The sequence below is a fragment of the Vulpes lagopus genome, chromosome 4 (genome assembly GCF_018345385.1).
Source record: "Vulpes lagopus strain Blue_001 chromosome 4, ASM1834538v1, whole genome shotgun sequence".
Taxonomy (NCBI): Eukaryota; Metazoa; Chordata; class Mammalia; order Carnivora; family Canidae; genus Vulpes; species Vulpes lagopus.
In genome coordinates this window covers 59,906,235-59,921,299 of record NC_054827.1, presented here as the reverse complement: position 1 = coordinate 59,921,299, position 15,065 = coordinate 59,906,235, and positions in this window count along the sequence as shown.

Genomic DNA, 15,065 nt, shown 5'->3' with positions numbered 1-15,065 from the left:
CCCCTCTTTTTTTTTTTTTTTTTTTGAAAGATTTTATCTTTAAGTTATCTCTGCTCCAATGTGGGCCTCAAACTCAACCCAGAAATCAAGAGTTGCACACTCCACTGACGGAGCCAGTCAGGCATCCCTCGCAGCATTTTTTTAATGTTTATTAGTCCATTAATTTAATGTGTTACTTTTTAATATTACTTTTATAACTAAGATAAAATCTATTTTTGTTACAAAGAAAAAAATCAGTATTACAGGAAAACTTAGGAGACAGCATTTGGTTGAGATTGTACTGCTAAATGTGGATTATTGCTCTGATGACCTTCTGTCCTCTCAGTCTACAAATTAATGTCAATAATCTCTATCCTTATAAGTCAAAATATAGCCAAAATATTATTATACAATTATTATATAATATGTAAGTTTGTATATAATGTAATATTCATAAACTATATATATTTAAAGTGAATTGTGGCTGCGTTTGGGATCCATCGTTCTAGATGAGATAGGGCTTATAACTTTTTGTGGTTTTATTGACTTGGATAGTTATTTCTAATAAATCCAGTAATAACAGGACAAACTGAAGCTTCCACAAGGGGAAGAAATTTAAAACCATAGTTTTGTTGCCATTTTTGTTACTGTTGTAGGTGGTGAGATTGACTTCCTTTTTGCATCCGGAGAAATGAGCTATAAATGAACCTTCCAAGGTGAACAGAGAGCACACATTCCGCATCCTCTGGCATCCGTTTGTGACCCTGCCTGCCTGCAAGGAAAGGGGAAGCCTGACCTGTCGTGTCAGCACTCCCGGCCAACCCGGGGGTTTGCTCAGGCACCTCTGCGGCAGGTACACATCTTTCACTGTTATTTTCCTTACAAAATCTGTTCTCAGAAATGTGGTTATAAAGTGTCACTTCAGCCCGGGGTGTTTGAATCCACATGGGAAGCAAATTTTAGGGCAAACCTAGGGTCTCCAGACCTTGACTTAAGGTCATCTGAAAGGGGAGCTCCAAGAGAATATACCCCTGTCTCTACACAGAGGCGTGAATCTGTAGCATTAGTAAAGGGTTTTACTCCATGAAATTCTGGCTTTGGGATGTGCATACTCCTTTATCCCTTGGTGGGTGTCTCTCTTCCCGTGTATTTTTTTTTAATTTTTATTTATTTATGATAGTCACAGAGAGAAAGAGAGGCAGAGACACAGGCAGAGGGAGAAGCAGACTCCATGCACCGGGAGCCTGACGTGGGATTCGATCCCCGGTCTCCAGGTTCGCGCCCTGGGCCAAAGGCAGGCGCCAAACCGCTGCGCCACCCAGGGATCCCTCTTCCCGTGTATTATCTTCAGCCTTGCCTTCTGTGATTCTACTTCTTTTTCTCTCATTTCCTTCCTTTTATCTTTACTTTTTTCTCTTAATTGGCCATACATAGGAAAAAATGATGTTGCTTATTGACTTTATCAACTAATTATCTTTTCCATATATTTTATGTTAGGAGTGAAACTCAGTTGTCATTTATTTAGAGGTTTGGACTCAATCACACTTTGTATTTTTTTGAGCATTTATCACTAATATCACTGACAGTCGTGGTATTATACATTTATTGGCGTATCTCTCCCAATACGATGCAGACTCCCTGAGAGCTGAGGACTTGGTCTTGCTCTGTGCTCTAACCCAAGTGGGTCCATTCCCCAGGCGCTCCAGACTTCCTTCATTTACCCTGTCCCAGTCCCGATGCACTCCTTTTCACCTCAAGGTAACCACATCTTCACTTATATGGTCTTCATTTATTTGCTTGTTTTATTTATACACTGTCACCCAAGACATCTCTAAACCCTATGACTTAACTTGATTTTTAAAGAGTATACATCTTTCAAGATTCTTCCAAATCTCCACCTTTGCCTCTCTCCTCCACCTTTCCCTTTAGAGCTTAGTTCTGGAAGAAACTGGGTTGTTTGATTTGTCTTGTATGGCCTCTCACATCTGGATTTTGCTGATCGCATTTTCATGTAATTTACCCAGTTCTGTATTTTCTATTAACTGGTAATGCATTTATGAACTCGGTCAAAATCAGACATAATTTTGGGTCCAGCTTCTTTGTAGGTGGCATGTAGGAGATCTGTAATAGCTAATTATCTCTCTGTGTGATATAGGCAGCCAGTACTACATTAATTCACTACAAAATTAAAATGGTGATATTCAAATGTAATTTTTACTTCTTTATTTAGTTGGCAAGATACTTCCATAATGAAAAACTCCTCAATTTATTAGTTACACTTAGTTCTATTGAAAGTGTTCAGTACAACTGGAAATCTTTATCCTTCTCTTTCCCCAACTCCTTATATATTGATACTGTGGGGTAGGAGAAAAGTGCACAACTCATCACCCCTCTTCCTTCCCCTGTGCATTAAAATCCTTTTTTTACCCTTTCCCCCTTCCCATTTCTTCCCACTCCTTTTCTGGCAAAAAAGGAGCCTTTTCTCCTCTTTGACCCTAAGAACATACTGCACAGGGGAAATTGCCACCATCTGGACCTGGTTCCTTTCTTGATTTCTCTTGTTCTCTTCTGCTCTTTTCCTGGCACTCTTTTTCTTGGTGGGATGTGGGTAACAGAATAGCCATGGGCTCTGGGGGACCTCTATTTTTGTTGTTGTTGTTTATAAAAAACACTAAATACTCAATTCTAGAGAAACCAAAATCCCACCTCCACACTGAATATTACTAAGGGGCATGTCTTTTGCTCTATCTTTCCTGTTTTTCTTTCTCTCGTGCTAATTCTTTTAAACACAAGTGAGTTTTTTGTATAAGTAAGGTTTTAGAAGTGTGTAAAAAAAGGAAAGGTAGCATAAATGCTTGGTGAAAATACATACTTAGAAAGACAAAATATGCAAAAAGATATACAAAAATAAGAGAACTTACTAACCACAGACCTATTAAAAGGTATACTGCAATAGGAAGAATAGCTAACCTAGAAGGAAGAAATTAGATGGAAGAAAAAATAGTGAGCTCAGATAATGATAATTTAGATAGGAACACATGGGTAGCTCAGTTGGCTAAGCATCTAACTCTTTCTTGGTTTCGGCTCAGGTCATGATCTCAGAGTCCTGGGATCAATCCCCGCATCTGGCTCTGCACTCAGCATGGATTTTGCTTGAGATTCTCTCCCTCTGCCTCTCCTGCTCATGCTCTCTTTCTCTATCTCAGTCTCTTTCTCTCTCAAATAAATATATCTTTTAAAAAATGATCACTGGGCAGCCCAGGTGGCTCAGCGGTTTAGTGCCGCCTTCAGCCCAGGGGGTGATCCTGAAGACCCGGGATCGAGTCCCATGTCAGGCTTCCTGCATGGAGCCTGCTTCTCCCTCTGCCTGTGACTCTGCCTCTGTGTGTGTGTGTGTGTGTGTGTGTGTGTGTGTGTGTGTGTGTCTCATGAATAAATGAATAAAATCTTAAAAAAAAAAAAAAAAAAAAAAAAGATCGGGATCCCTGGGTGGCGCAGCGGTTTGGCGGTTTGGCGCCTGCCTTTGGCCCAGGGCGCGATCCTGGAGATCCGGGATCGAATCCCACATCAGGCTCCCAGTGCATGGAGCCGGCTTCTCCCTCTGCCTGTGTCTCTGCCTCTCTCTCTCTCTCTCTGTGACTATCATAAATACATAAAAATTTTAAAAAACGTATTTAAAAAAAAGATCATTTATGGGATGCCTGGGTGGCTCAGCAGTTGAGCATCTGCCTTCAGCTCAGGGCATGATCTCAGGTCTGGGGATCAAGTCCCACATCGGGCTCCCTGCATGGGGCCTGCTTGTCAACCCTGCCTGTGTCTCTGCCTCTCTCTGTGTCTCTCATGAATGAATAAAATATTTAAAAACATTAAAAATGATCATTTAACTAGGTAAACATACTTAACTATTATAAAAAATAATTTGAGGTTTAAAAACAATATGAGAGTGCTTAACAAATAGTTAAAACATGGTTAACTTTGTGTCTTGTTTAGGAGAAAGAAAAAAATGTTGAATAACTTAAGACTTTGTAGGAAAAATGTAGAACTAAATATGTTGTTAAAAAATAGAAACAATGCATTGCTTTGAAATCAACAAAGGAGGAAAGAGAATATAGAAAACTTTGTCAGCCCTAAAGAAGAGAGAAAAGGAATAAAAATAAAGGAGAAGGATAGTAAAGAGAAGACCCAAATTAGATGGTGGAATAAATTGAAATACACCAGGATCATTGTTTCAGTTCCCTGGATAGAACTCATTTACTAAAAAAAATCATCCCATTTGGTTATTAAGCAAGCAAGCTAACAAAGAAATAAAACTGTATCTAGTTCAAGAAACACACTTAAGGGGTGCCTGGCTGGCTTAGTCAGTAGAATATGTGACACGCAACTCTTGATATCAAGGTCGTGAGTTTAAGCCCCACATTGGGTGTAGAGATTGCTGCATACATACATAAGAAACACACTTAAAACTATCCAGAAATTTGAAAATAAAAGGAAAATTGTAACAATCAAATACAAATGAAAAAGAAAAGCATGCAGAAGAATAAGAGCATTTAATGGAATTAGTAGCAAACAAATGGAATTTAAGATAAAAAGCATCATTTGGAGTTACAAGTAAAACTCTTTGATAAAAAAAAAAAAAGAATAATTTACCAGATGATAGAGCAATCAAGAACCATGAAAGGATGTTTAACCAAGTCATAATCAAGAGGGAAGATCTTACCGTCCCTTTAATTAATAGATAAAGCTGGCCAAAAGAAATAAAATTGAAAATCTTGATTGAATTGATATATAACAAAGGAATGAGAGCTTTCCATCTGGTGGATCACAAGATATTGTTCCTCAAAACCATACAGTGGTCAGGGCAAGGCTTGTTTTATTAAAGTCTGTGCATTGTGACAGACCAAATTAACACAAATCAAGGAAGGGTATAAGGGAAATGGCACTTTCATTTATTGTTGGTGGGAGTCCAAATGCTACAACCATTTTGGAGAGCTATTTATCAAATGGGGGCATTATCAAAATTGATATGCTTCTCCAGCAATTCCATTTGTTAGGTACATACCACAGGCAAGCTCATGTGTATGTACATAGGTAAATATGTACAAGAACATTCCCTGCAGCAAATTTTTGAAACTAGGAAAAACTGGAAGTAACTTAAATGTACATCAACAGGAAAATTGGTTTGTGAAAATGAAATTCTAGATAGTTTAGTGATTGAGAGTTACCATATTAACATGAGATAAATAACAAGTATATATTATGAAGAGGAAAAGGGGAAGTTGTAGAATAATAAGTGTATGACAGCACTTATAACTTAAAGCATGCATGGGCAACAATGTTGTGTGTGTATATATATATATATATATATATATATATATATATATATATATTTCTTTTCTTTTTTAAGTAAGCTCTGTGCCCAATATGGGGCCTGAAGTCATGATCCCAAGATCAAGAATCACATGCTTTACCAACTGAATCAGCCAGGTACCCCTAACAATTGTATATATTATTTATGGATGCGTAGTAGTATGGTAAAAGTAACAAAAAAATTCAGGGGAATGATATATACCGACATTTATAGAATGATTGTCCAAGAAAGGGGGAAAGAGGCTTCTAATACTTTAGAATAAATAAACCTACAGAGTGATTAGTGACAGTAAGTATCATATTCTACAAATATGCATCTAGAATGTGGGTAGGCTCACGTAAGTTCATACAAGTATGAGAAAAATGTCTGAGTCCCTAGGATGGTACCACAGGTGTCTGCTTTCCATTTTCAGAATTGCTGCAGTTATATCACCAAGGCAATAATCCATATTCCTTGGGAAATGTGGCAGATGGGAACCACATGTTGGTTTTAGATGAGTTGTCCTTCATTTTTTTTATGGTTTATAAATACACTCAACTTAAGTCAGGTTTATATAACTTAGGTAGAAGCGGTCACTCAATAGTTGCACCTTTATTAGGTGTTTTATCCACAGGGTTCTTCGGAAATTCAAAATAGATATAAAATATTTTCTCAAAGAACTTAAAAACTCATTCTAGCATTAAGACAGAGAACAGTATAAAACCAAATGTGGGCTGATTGTCTTGTGTTACAAGCATTTAGAAAAATGGAGATCAGGGTGAGCTCTGGTAGCAACTGATGACACTTCATGAAGTAGAACCTGAGCTGGGTTTTCAAAAATGTGAAGAATGTATCCTGAGAGGGAATTTAAAAGCAAGACTTTCCTGACTTTCCTTGGCTGTGCTCTTATTCCAGATCTAGGTAAGCTTCACTTCTATCAACCATCACACTGAATTTAAAAGCAGCTGAGCTTACAAAACACTGGTCCAGTGGAGGAACTTTGGTTTGGTGACTGAGTGTTCAGCTCTTTACTGGGTTGGAAACTGAATTGAGAGCAATGATTATGCCATCCTTCTTTCTGTCCCCTCCAATTGTGCTGCAACTTAGGGCAAGTAGCAGAAACCCACCCAAACATGCAGAAGTAAAAACAAGAGCTTATTGAATGCAAACTGCAGTTTAATAGACACGAACAGTCAAGATTCAAGGGGCTTGTAAATTGGAAAGTCAGTCTTGAAATCTACTTTCTCTGCCTGTCCCATTCCTTTCTTTTGTTTTCCTGTCTCTGCCTCTGTTGTCTGGCTCCCACTGTTCACTCATCTTGCGTAAAGCTCAAAATGGCAGCCTAAACTTTAGATGTACATTCCCTTTGCTTTGCAATTCCATTTCTTGGAATTTATACGTAGATATGCAAGTGAGTGGCAAAAATAAATGTGTAAAGATAAAAAAAAAAACAGAAGCAATCTAAATGTACATAAATAAGGAACTACTTAAATAAGTTATGGTATGCCCAGTCAATGACACATGTGGTTGATATTACCAGTCTTGCCAGTATTTCTTGATTCCTTTTCCTTCTGGGTAGGTGGAAGGAATACATTTCTGCCCCTTTGAGGGTGGGCATGCTGATGTGATTTGTTTTGTCGTCTGAAAATTTTAAAGGATTTTAAGAGTCCACGTGAGGTTCCCCAAGCTCTTCTGGTGCCACAATTGTAGAAACACACCCCAGGAGGGAGAGTCATGAGACAGAAGCAGCCAGACCCCTGCGCCTTCATAAGGAGGACAAACAGATGTCACATGCACAAGAATTTGCAGCATTAAGCCACTGAGATTCTGGTATTTTTGTTATCATGGCGAAATCCAGATCATCCTGACTGATACATTACTGTGTAGTCGATGAAGGGAATGAGATAATACATATGTACTGAAATGGAACATTAGATTGGTAAGGGAAAAAGATAAGGGACATAAGTATAAATAGAATTATTATATTTGTGATTTTATAAAAATATTATCTATAGAAAAACAAAGACTGAGGAACTCTTCCAATTTAAAGGAGACTAAACAGGCATGACAACTAAATGCAATGTGTGATCTTGGATTGGATCTTGAAGCAGAAAACAATTCTTTTTCTTCTGCTATAAAAGACATTAGTAGAGTAGTTAGTAACATTTGAATAAGGTCTGTAGATCAGATAATAATATCAAATTGATGTTATTCTCTTGATTTTTATAATTATACTATGTTTATAAAGGAAAATGATCTTATTTTCAGGAAACACAGATATAAATAGGCATTATATTTGCAATCCAATCTCAACTTGTTCAGAAAAAAGTGTGCATGTGATATGTATGTGTGTATGTGTGTATGAGAGAGTAAGAGAACACTTATATAGAGAGGAAAATTATATATTTATGAGAGAAAGAATAATAAAACAAATGTGGCAAAATGCTAACATTTGAGAAGTTTAGGTGAAGGGTATGTGGGTTTTTTGGTACTATTTTTGTAAATCTGAAATTATCAAAACAAAAAGGCAAAGATTTTGTTATTTACACTTAGAAATATTTTTAGCGGTAAAATATACTTATCTCTGGGTAGGTGGTTGGGTAGATGGAACTGGATCCCTGGGACAGAAAGATTTTACTTTTCTTGGGTGCCCTTTTATTCCATTTGAATTCTCCAGAGATGATCCATGCTTGTTATTTTCAGACACAACGTTTTGAGGTGATTTTTTTTTCAGCAATAGATAATGAATGAACCAGATGACTCCTTACAAAATGCAAACTGCTGTAGGAGAAAGATGACAGCTTGAGCCATCTACCAAAAAAATAACGGACTTTTTAAAAAAGATTTTATTCACTTATTTTGAGAGAGACAGAGAGAGCACAAGTGAGGGGGAGGGACATAGGGAGAGCCCGATGTGGGCCTGGATATCATGACCTGAGCTGAAGGCAGACACCTAGCTGACTGAGCCACCCAGGTGCCCCCCAAAAGTAACACACTTTAATAAGATTCAGTAATAACATGAAAGAGAATATCTGAAAAAAATTAAGCATTATTTTCTCATTTTACTGGTTAGTAGATAAATTTAAAGAATGGGACACATGGCTGGCTCTGTTGGGAGAGTGTTTGACTTTTGATCTTGGAGTTATGAGTTTGAGCCCCACATTGGGTGTAGAAAGTACTTAAAATAAGTAAATAAAATTTTAAAAAATAAAAATAAAGAAAAGATGGTAATGTTGGAACCTGAGTAAGTGGTGGAAAGTGGAAGAAATATTTCAAAATACAGAGGAAAAAGAGCAATAGAAATGGTGAAAAAAATCAAGACGCAGAGGACAGATGCAGGAGATGCAAGATTACTAGAAGGAGAAAAAGGAACAGATGGAGGAGAGGCAATAATGGAATAAAAAAAAGGAAGAGGGATCCCTGGGTGGTGCAGCGGTTTAGCGCCTGCCTTTAGCCCAGGGCGCGATCCTGGAGACCCGGGATCGAATCCCATGTCGGGCTCCCGGTGCATGGAGCCTGCTTCTCCCTCTGCCTGTGTCTCTGCCTCTCTCTCTCTCTCTCTCTGTGACTATCATAAATAAATAAAAATTAAAAAAAAAAAAAGGAAGAAAAATTTTCAGAGCTAAAGAAAAATTTGAATCTGGAGATTGAAAGGCCTTACAGAATTCCAGTCAGATTGATTAAAAGCAACAACAGATATACCTACTTAAACACAAGCATGTTCTGGTAAAATTCCTAAGTTCTAAGTGTCGAAGTACTGATTTTATTTTATTTTTTTCAAAATACTAATTTTAGAATCTATTGGAAAGAAAGAAGAATTTACTTAAAAAGGAAAAATATCAGCCTGACATCATATTTTGCATTAAAAATCTAAAACTAGAGAGAATAAAATAAAATGCCCACGCAGTTCCAAACAAAATAACAAAAACCCTACCCAAGAAACTTCACCCAGCTTAGGTACAGTTCACCTGTTAGGGTGAAAGAAAGGTCTGTGTGCATCTGCAGAGACGAGGGCAGCCCAGGAGCCCCCATGGGTGAGAGAGACATCAGCTGGACTGGAATGGGAGCAGGGGGCGGCCCACTCACATCCTGGGAGGCCCCAGGAACCTGACCCTGACCCAGAGCTTCTCGTGTATGCATGTGAGACACAATTAACAAAGATGAATATTTAAAAAAACAAGTTACTTCTTCCGAAGATGGGATCATGGAGAAGAACAATATCTGTGGCCAGTGGCAGCAGTGGGGAGTGCAGGAGGACAGGGGAGGGCCCACTCACACACTACACTGGGAGCTATGGATTCCGTCCACATCACCGCCAGTGCAATCTGGCAGGACCTATTAAAACAAGAAACATATATCCCTTTGCCTTGATCATCTTTTTCCTGCTGGTCCTTGCAAATAAAGACACTAGTACAGGGCAGCCCAGGTGGCTCAGCGGTTTAGCGCCTGCCTTCAGCCCAGGGTGTGATCCTGGAGACCCGGGATTGAGTCCCACGTCGGGCTCCTTGCATGGGGCCTGCTTCTCCCTCTGCCTGTGTCTCTGCCTCTCTCTCTGTGTGTCTTTCATGAATAAATAAACAAATAAAATTTTAAAAAAAGACACTAGTACATAAAAACATGTGCTATTTTATTGCAGCACTTTTTGTAGGGACAAAAAATTGGAAACAAAGTGTATGACCATCACTAAGGAAATAATTGACTCAATGGAATATTCACATCATCGAAGATTAGGCAACACAGACTATTATACAGAGTGAGTGAGCAATCCTTCAAGTGACTTGGAGAGATTTCCACTATGTATTTTTACCAAGAAAGGGAATGCAAGGAATTTTATAATCCTCCCTTTATTTTGTAAAACAGTGAGGAGGAAATACCCGCATATATGAGTTTGTCTAATTAAAACAGTAGGTAGAGGGCCGCTGGGGAGCTCAGCGGTTGAGCCCTGACCTTCGGCTCAAGTCGTGATCCCAGGATTCCGGGATGGAGTCCCACATCGGGCTCCCCGCATGAAGCCTGCTTCTCCCTCTGCCTGTGTCTCTGCCTCTTTCTGTGTCTCTTATGAATAGATAAGTAACACCTTAAAAAAAAAAGTACAAAGTGTGCAAGGGCACACAGAGGTGGCTAACTAGCTCAGAGCAGGGGGGTGGAGTTAGCTGGGAGAAGGGAAGAGAGAGCAGTAAGCAGGACCAGGGACATAAGCTTAAGTGAGAATTCATGATAGGCGTAGCACCTGTACAGAGTGGGCTGATGCTTTGCAAATAAAGCTTTAAATTTGTAAAAAACTAACATATGTTTTTTACAGATACATAGCTTTATACATAGCTTTTATGGTTGTTTTCTAATTATGGTGTACTGGCAGGATGGGTGTTTTACCCAAGTTAGGTGATGCATAGTATATATTTCAAGTTTAGTGATGCAAATTCTCTTCTGTAGAAAATTAAATAAACAGTCTTTAATGTAAGTACCAAAACGAGGCCAAGCCAGCAGTTCTTAAGAAACCTGGCAGTCGGCCTGCTCATCATTATTTGCTATTCTTTCCCAAACAAATACCTCTGAAGAAATGGCACTCCAAAGCCAGAAGTAGATAATCTTTAAGACTTATATAAGTTTGGAAACTATAAATTTATGGTTTATATGCTTCGTTGTCATGAAAACAGTAATATGTATATAGGCAAATGTATGGAAATTAACAATCCATTTTTGCATATTAATAATATAATGGCTTTGGCTTTTTATCCACAAAAATTACATATGTTATTTATTTCCAGCATGATTCCTTCATTGATTTGCATGGACTTTTCATTTTCAAAGTTAGGAAAATTAACTTTTAGAAAATCATTTACTAGTAGAAACAATGTAGCTCTTTTAAGTAATAAAATAGAGGGCACCTAAGTTTTGCTTAAAAAAAGAAATTTCTCAGTAAGAATGTAAATATGAGGGGTAAAGTTTAATGTGTTATCCTCTTCATGGATGTTTGCACTTTTTAGGACAAAGGAATTTTAAAATAGTCATTTTAACATTAATGAATATGGCTTTTGCCCCTAGTGAGCAGGGAACCTTCTAGCATGTAAAGGATTAGAACCAAAAATAGGGCCCTGTTCCTATCCCCCGGCTCCCTGCGCTTAGACCAGCTCCACTCCTCAGAGGCCAGCCAGCAAAGGCTAGGCTGCAGCCCCTCCCAGCTGATCAGAACAATTGCTAAAATGTCTTTGTTCATTTCCAACTTAACATTTTTTAATGATTTATTTATTTATTTATTTGGGGGACACGGACAGAGGAGCAGAGGGAGAGGGAGAATCTCAAGCAGACTCCCCACTGAGCATGGTGCCAGATGGGGGGCTCGATCTTAGGACCGGAGGCCAAACCAAGAGTCTGATGCCCAACCAACTGGGACACTGGGTGGCCCCCAACTTGATCTTTTATTACTGTGTCTATGACTCAGAAAGTGTAGCCTCCTCACCCAAAACCCCTCTTCCAATTCCATGCCCTTTCCCCAAATTCTGATTCTGTTTAGGACCATCCAGATCTGAGACTTGGACTTGGCCTCTCAGCTGTAAGGGTTTTTTAAAAATTATTTTATTTACATATTCATGAGCAACATAGAGAGAGAGAGGCAGAGACACAGGCCGAGGGGGAAGCAGGCTCCCTGCGGGGAGCCCAATGTGACCCAGGGTCATGCCCTGAGCTGAAGGCAGATGCTCAACTGCTGAGCCCCCCAGGGACCCCCCAACTGCAGTTTGTATTGGTTTTGCTGTGGACTCTGCCCATCTCCTAGGGAGGGCCCTGCATCAGCCTTAATAGTGCTAATGGGAAGCTACATCAGATGTGATATTGTCATCTTTTTTTTTTTTTAAGATTTATTTATTTATTTGAGAGAGAGAGAGCATGTGCACAAGTTGGGGGAGGGGCAGAGGAGGAGGGAGAGGGAATCTCCAGCAGACTCTGTGCTGAGCCAGAGGCCAAAATGGGGCTCAATCTCATGCCTCTGAGATCATGACCTGAGCTGAAGCTAAAAGTTGAGCTGACGGAGGCACCCAGGCATCCTGTGATATTTTCTTCCTGTTGCTGGAAGACTATTGAGTTGACACAGAGCCTCAGCTAAGTGACACTGAAAGGGTAAGGGTCTATTCAGTGCCATTATATGAAGTCCTAAAAGCAGACGGTCAAGGTGGCTGCTCAGTGTGTCTTCAGTCTCTGGGACTTGGAAAGGCAGCGCCAGATTCAGCCTCTCGGATCTCTCGCAGGCTCTCCCCTCCATGCCTTGTTGGCTCATTGTGCTTTTGAGAGATGTAGAGGACGCTAGCCAACTGTCTGATTCAGCTTTTTCCACGTGGACCTGGGAGCAGATTTCTGATGATATCATATTTCATTCATGATATATTGATTTTATTATTGTAACTGGAACGTTCCTGATTTCTTCAGGTTTCTGAGACTGTTCAGTGCCAAAGGAGCAGAGCCTAAGTTCCCATTTCCACCCCCAAGGTTACCCTCTTGCTTTGGGCTATTGCTCAATTACTGTCAATCTCTTATAATTTTTTTATGCTGCTCTTCTCTCCATGTGTTACATAACACACAGAATCTCAGGGCTTATGTGCCAGCACTTTAGCAAGTTGAGCAGAAAGAAGGCGATTCTTTCCTTCCCATTAAGCCCAGCAAACATCCAGCATTGGGTCTTTGGACTTGGCTTGGGCTCCTAGCATATCCCTTAAATAATCACTGTGACGAATGCTCTTGGAGACTGAGAGCCAGAATGAAGGGGTTGGGGATGGGGAGTCAGAGCCACCCAAACACAGGGAGGAGAGTGGGGGAGAAACAGCCCCTGAAGGAAGACATCTTCATGCTACCAGGGGGAGATTGGATGCTGAGAAGTCAAACAAAACAAAACAAAATAAAACAAAACCGATGTTCACTGTGCTTAACGTGAGCAAAGAAAACTACTGAGCAGAAAAGGAGAAAAAAAATCCACTTTAAATTAATGCATACTGATACCCTGGTCTGGATCCATCCCTGCAGAGGTGCTACACTGGCTGTCACCCTCCTTTGGCCCCTGCTGGCAGGGACATCTTTGAGAGAATAGATGACACATGTGGGAATCCCTGACCCTAAACTCTACCCTATACCTCGTTTCCCTCCTAAAATGAGGGGAACCCAAACCCTCCTGCCTTTTCCTTTCTCTACAGTCCTAACCCTTTCTCTGCTCAAGGGAAGTTCCAACTCTGCATCATTCTGCAGAGCTGTTTACCTTCCAGTGACCCGAAAATCTTCTGTCCAGAATCCTTTGGGGCCTTGGATTTTGTATGATCAAAAGGCCTATTGAAATTTTTTTCCCCTAAATCCGTAGAGCAACCTCAAGCCTCAAATGAGAACGGTCTCTGCCTCTAGATAAGAAGACCACCCACCTTGGTTTGGACTACTGTCTGCATAAAACAGAAAATAGCCCAATATTGGCTTAAAGAAGATAGAAGTTTATCACTCTTTCAGTAAAAGGAGTCTAGAGTTAGGCCCTCCGGGGCTGGCTTGGTGGCTCCCAGGTCTTTGGAGACCACAAAATCTACTATTTTGCTTCTCTGCCAAGATGATCACAGATTTGGCACAGGAAGGAACAAAGAGAAAGGAGTGAAGAAAAGTCGGCCACTTTTTTTTTTTTTTTGAGAACTTCCCAGAAGTCCTAGGCTAGCGACCCTGTGCTCACATCTCCTTACCCAAAGACAGTTGCCACATCTCGTCATGTGAGGCTGTGAGAAGGCCAGAAAATGAGGCTTCTCAGCAAGCCCTTTGAGGGGAGGAGGAGAATGGATGGTAGAGGCGGCAGCTGGCACTAGTAGGGTCAGTCACATGGTTGGTGACTTCTGGTCACCAAAGTGGCAAACGCTGACTGCCCGCCTCCCTCCCCACTGTGCTGCTTGGGGGGGGGGGGGCGGAATTCCCAGATGCCTGTTGCTACCCTGTGCATTGCTCTCAATCCCTTATTTGAGGTTATATTCTCCTAGTTCATCTATGGCACCTAAAATTTAGTCAGTACAATTTTAGGATTATGTTTGCAGTATGTTTGGCAGCTCTGAAAAATAGGTTTTGGTCATTTTAAGGTGATGCTCTTCAGCAAAGCTGAGAGAAGGCACATAAAAGTCATAGAAAGGTTTTCATTTGGAATATGTCATAACACTTGACACCTAGACAACATAAAGGGCAATGAAAATGTGGTTTGTCTTGACTGTGTCCTGTCAGTATGCTGGTTGTGATAATATGCTATAGTCTTGTAAGATGTTCCTGTCGTGGGAAACTAGGGAAAGGGCCAACTGTGTCTCTTGTCTTACAACTAGATATGACTCCACAGTTTCTTCAAAATAAAATGTTTTAATTTTGTAAAAGTCAACAGCATTTCATTGTAAGTTATATCTCAATAATTTTTTAAAGATTTTATTTATTTATTCATGAGAGACACACACAGAGAGAGGCAGAGACATAGGCATCCCATATCTCATTAATTTTTAATTTGATTGCATTTCAAACTGGTACATTTAAAAATGCTTAGTGATCCCAAGCACAACAAACAAGGGAGACATAACTCCATAATTTCAAATTACTAAAACTAGTAATTTCCATGTGCTGAAAAAATGTGTAGTCCCTGATTCCTGGAAATGGGAGTGAGAGGGGAGACAGACATAGAGAAAGCTACAGGGCAGGGATGCTGATGCCCCCCAAATCTCCATCCTAATCCCTGGAATCTATAAATATGTAA